We start from the raw sequence: 5,098 nt of genomic DNA, 5'->3' as shown, positions 1-5,098 counted from the left end.
TCTTTCTGGACAAATTTCTACTCTCAGCTGAAATCTCCATACATCTTACTGCGACTATGTTGGGAAGCGACTGGGGCTAAAGTCAAGCAGCACTTGATGATAAAGCTCTACGAACACGTATCCTGTTTGTGCTGCACAGTTGTTTTAATGATCAGAAGCAGCACAAAAGCAGTTCCAGGGATAGGATGGCAACTCGAGAAGAGCCATGCAGCGACGGAGGGAGTACAGCCCATATGATAGCACAGTGCTGAGCTGAACAGACCAGTGCCCGTCTCTAGTGCACGTTGCCAGGTTCTCAGTCACACAATTTCACTCAGGAGTGATATAACTTGTCATGTATACTTAGGGGAAACCCGCAATTTATCAGATTCTAAGCCAGACATTAATGTTCTCCCTCTTTACCTAGAAGAGATGGTCATCCAAGGTTACAGGAGGAGTAGCTGAGAGATCAGCACGCAAAAACTTCGATGGCAGCTGCCTTAGTCTGTTAGGCAGGCTTTTCTACTCCAGAGCAGATGGCTTTGAAGTTGGCACAAAAGCCAAACAGACAAGACATAGATACACGTACAAAAGCTTGCTCGCCCCCGCGTGCACTAATGCCCTCTGAAGACGAGCCATAACCAGACCAGCAGAGAGGTCTCAGCATGCAAGTGTGAAGGAAGCTCGTTGCATTCTCCTTTTTAACAAACGAGCTTTGCTCCTGAGCTTTGCTAATCAGGAAATGGTTGGGCAACTGAAAATTCAATACCGTCATAGTACGCTGCTGCAAAAGAGATTAAAAGACATTTGTGTTAGTAACCAGGTTTTACCACGTTCTGCACAGGTTTTATGTTCAGATATCATGTTTATAAATTTAAGTGCCAGAAGTAGTGAACAAGTGCCTAGTAAGAACATCTTAAAAATAAACCTAGGTTATTTTTAAGAGCATCCCAAAAAGGAAAACATTGAAAATTGAAGAAATAGCTCTTTCTCTTGTGCTTATCAAACAAAGGGTACTATGGTATATCATTTAGGTCAAATACTGTTACTTTGTGTGACGGGGGAAATAAAAAACACAAAAAAGCAGTAAGAAAAGTCAGCACAGCTATCCATACTCCTGACAGTGCTTTTAAAAGTCTTCTGCAATTGTATAAATTTGCTGCTGTTCCTGTGCAGTGTCTCCCTGGATATGAATATTACAGAATCTGGTTATCATTTCCTGACTGATCAGATGACCTACCAGAATATGGATTATCTGATCTTCCTTAATACAGTGTTCTGACAGTACTTTATGGCTGTCTTGGCTGGCTGGCAATGCAGAACAGAATACCTTAAAAATAAAAGTAATGGAAATTAACATTTAAAATAATTATTTTTTCCCCTATAAATCACAGAGAGAAGGCAACTGCCTCTTAAAATAAAGTTATCCTGATCTTTGATTTGCAAAACTAGAAAAACAGAACTAGGCACCAAGCTCATATCTGGGTGCTTCACCTTGATCAGGTGCCCCTGACATCAGTACAAGGTGAATCTTCTCCTGCTTTGACCAGAGGAGTGGCTGGCCTGTTGGCTTTACAGCATAACTCCAGATTTACACCAGCGTGGAAGCAGAATCAACTGCTCACTCCATCTGCTGAACCAGTTGCAGTGCTGCTCCAACATTTTCACTCGGCATGAGAAAGGGAATTCCCCCCAACCGAACAGTATTGCTATTCCCCAAGCAGAAGGTGATTTCAGTTTCTATATGAAGGAGCATGGCAGTGTACCCAGCTGGGTTTGTATGGACCAAGCAACATTTTAACAGCTCCCCTCAGTCTAACTTCAAGTGCAGGTTACCATAAAAATCATATTCATCACCCTTTATCAGCTGGACATGACTGAAATGTATTTTAGTAAAAGATAGGAAGGTGAAACAAGACATCCAAAATCTGTTGCCTTAAGGACCTGGTATCTTCCAGAGACAATTTATTTTATGTCACATTAATGCTGACATAAGCACTAAGCAGAGGATGCAGTGGCTGCACTGGCTATTTATAGAGACACTGTATAAAGATCAGCAGATGGCTTCAGAACACCCCTGCACTTCACTGGTTATGTGCAAAAATTTCTAGGAGAGAAGTCAGATCTTTAGAGAAAACAATAATAGCAATTCGTAGTAACGCCTCAGAGAAGGCAGATGTTAAATTCTTGGCACTAGATTACTAGTTAATCATAATACCAATCCCAAACATTTATAATGCAAAATTCATCTTTTTTTTTTTTTTTTTTTTTTTTTTTTGAAAACAGTGTAGGTAGATGTACTGGTTTAGGGTCCGCACTGGTCACCCTCAAACTCAACTATTAAATCATGGGTATTTTTTTAATAAAAGCTGACAATGGAAAATTAACCGTAAACCAAAACCCAACATTGTTTCTACCGCTGTCATTAAGATGTTACAATGCAGCCATGCTTTTTTTCTAAAATGTGCATTAAGTATACACAGCAGTATCCCTTTAAAAACAAGGCACATTCTTGATGAGAGTTTGACTGTAAAATGTTCCCAAAGTAAATTTCAGCTACATCATTATAAAAATATAATTATCAGTTTTATCTTTGAAGGTGGATGTATCTTACCTAGCCCTGTTTAGTGCCTGCAGCTGCTAAAGAAACTTGCCTAATTTCCTGGCTCTGCTGTATAAGTGACAAGCTCGTTCAGAGTGCTCTAATCCACAGGATGAATATAGGCAACATGTTTGCACAAAAGTGCAAGCACTGCAGGTGCTGAGCAGCCAGTGGGCATCTACAGGGTCAAGGACTTTTTGTAGCAACAGGGAACAAAGAGCAAAAATGAACATGGTGATCACTGCTAATGAAGGATGAAATGCCCAAGCTAGCCACATGATAGAGCCATCAGGAAGGATGTCAAAAATTGGGTAATAAAATCTGGGAAGTGTGAAGTTCACGTGACCTTTCTATATGGAAAGTGAGCTTTCCATGGAGAGTGCTCTCTTTGAGCTGCCGGATGAGAGGAAATACCCAGCACAATACCTTTGCTCCTCTCATTGTAGCCTTCAGAGAAGAACAGAGCCTGTGCGTTCACTGATTGATCATTACACCTGACAAGCAGCATTAATAACCAACAAGGAGGAGGATATCATGACCTTTGTTAGACATTCTTAGAGCTGTGAGCCTGAAGAAGATAACTTTACCAGCAACCTGATCAAATTCACCTGATATCATAAAATCAGAGAGTGGTTGAAGATGGAAGACAACGCAGGCAAAAACAAGGCACCTGGCTTTGGAATTTCAAGATTCAGTTTGAAATACTTGCTCAGGAGTGGAAATTAAGATTTGTACTGTTGGACTAAAGGAACTGAACTAAAATCTTGAATCCAGGCAGCCCTGACGTCTGCAACACCTGAAATACAGATTTGGCGGTTTGCAAAACATGTGCTTTTCTGTTCCTTTTTGTCCACATGTATCATAGCTTACTAACGTGAATGGCAGTGCAGCAAACTCACGCAGTACCTCTGCACATCAGGTGAACAACTGGCAATTTTTCATAAAGACAAAATTACCCACCTTTGCCATTTTAAGCAGAACAGGTGCTCTGTTACAGTTACTGCCCATACTATGGTCCCAGCAAAGGCTCTGCTTGGAACAGAGTCCCAGCTGTGCTAAAAACAGAGTCCAGAAATCACGGAAGAGGTTTGGCTTTAGTTCATCTGACCCAGTTCCTCCTTTTGTAATTTTTAATTAAGCTTTTTAGTAGGAAAAAAAAAAGAAGGAAAAAAATAAAGAAATGCAGTGTTGTTTCAATGACTCAATGAAAATAAGTGGGTTGCTGTAGATTTCTGCAGCACCTTCTCATCTCCCAGATGTAACTTGCTGTCTGTGTTCAGCTTAGATGCTTGCCTTTTACAGGCAAGTGTTTGCAGGGCTACATGCTGCAACCAGGCTTCAGACGAGCCCATACTTAGCTGCATAATTTTAGTAGATCTCTGAGATGGGGCCAGCGTCTACAGGGACCTTCCAGATTCCCTTGCTAAATGGCAACAAGGGAGATGCGCTGAGGGGCACCTACGGGGCAGATTGGCACCTACGGAGCAGAGGAGACATCTGTTGTGCCCATATTTTAGCAGCACTAATCCATGTCAGGAAGAGCAGGTTCAAAGCCCTCGGGGGGTGAAGTCAATCATGTTGAAATGCCGCACACAGGAGGATCGGGGGTGGCAGACGTCTGATCGAGGTCTAGATGGGTCACATTCATTCAGGGCAGGAGACATTTGGGAATTTCAAGGAGAGTTAAACCCTTGCCAGCCATGCCTCGCTGCCGTAGGTGGCAAGGGGGAACAGAGACGAGTTGCAGCTGTCCTGTTTCAGGACAGGAGCCGCGGGTGCGTGTCCGGCTCTCGGGGAGCTATTTGAGAGGCTCTGGCTTTGGACATGCGAACGGCGCGCATAACTGGAGCTACGCAAGGACACCCAGAGCATCCCCACGCTGTGCAGCGCAGCATGGGCTGAGGCTCCCCAGACCCTTACAGATGGCTGCACTTGCTGCACAGCAGCAGAGCCCCGCAGGAAGGGCTGCATGGGCTGCAGTCACATCCATCTCCACCGAGGCACTTACCTCCAGCTCAGCACTTCAGTGTCATGGCTGTATTGCTTCTGATGCCAGAGATAGCTTGTTTGGCTTCAGTATCTCGATGCCCTGCTCCTTTGCACGTGTGCTTTTCACTCGTAGGAAAGCTGGAACACACTTAATGCAAACAGACACCGTCATCCTTACGCAGCTTTTCTTCCTACAGCCTATGAAACCACACCACATCATGACTTGCCTTCTACTCCCTTTACTAAGGAAATCAGGGTACCAAGATATTTCTTAACAAGTCCTACATTGTTAAACAAGCCAGCCTAGCTATGTAATTGCTACTATAAAAACATTTAGTGCCTGCTGCTTAGCATTGTTCACATCCAAGGGCATTCAGAGTTACTAAGATTCTGCAGCTCTTGAGGTACAGAAATCTATAATGATATTTCCAGCTCTATGCTGTAAATAATGTTGAAGATGCTGAAACCCAGGCAGTAAAAGTTAAACAGCAGATTATGGCTGCAAAGCTGCTGGCAGTTTGGAGAACA

At 43.1% G+C, this 5,098-nt stretch overlaps 1 long non-coding RNA gene across 1 annotated transcript; it reads right to left on the bottom strand.

Moving 5' to 3' along the window:
* Window positions 1–344: 344 nt before the first annotated feature.
* LOC308193694 lies at window positions 345–4,798 on the bottom strand. Its single transcript, XR_013949856.1, has 3 exons — window positions 4,590–4,798; window positions 1,220–1,309; window positions 345–763 (listed from the first exon to the last, which is right to left on the bottom strand). It is a non-coding gene; the product is annotated as an uncharacterized lncRNA (long non-coding RNA).
* Between the last annotated feature and the right edge of the window lie 300 nt (window positions 4,799–5,098).

The sequence above is a fragment of the Anser brachyrhynchus genome (assembly GCF_964034855.1).
Source record: "Anser brachyrhynchus genome assembly, chromosome: 4".
Lineage (NCBI taxonomy): Eukaryota > Metazoa > Chordata > Aves > Anseriformes > Anatidae > Anser > Anser brachyrhynchus.
This window is presented reverse-complemented; position numbering and strand designations above follow the sequence as displayed.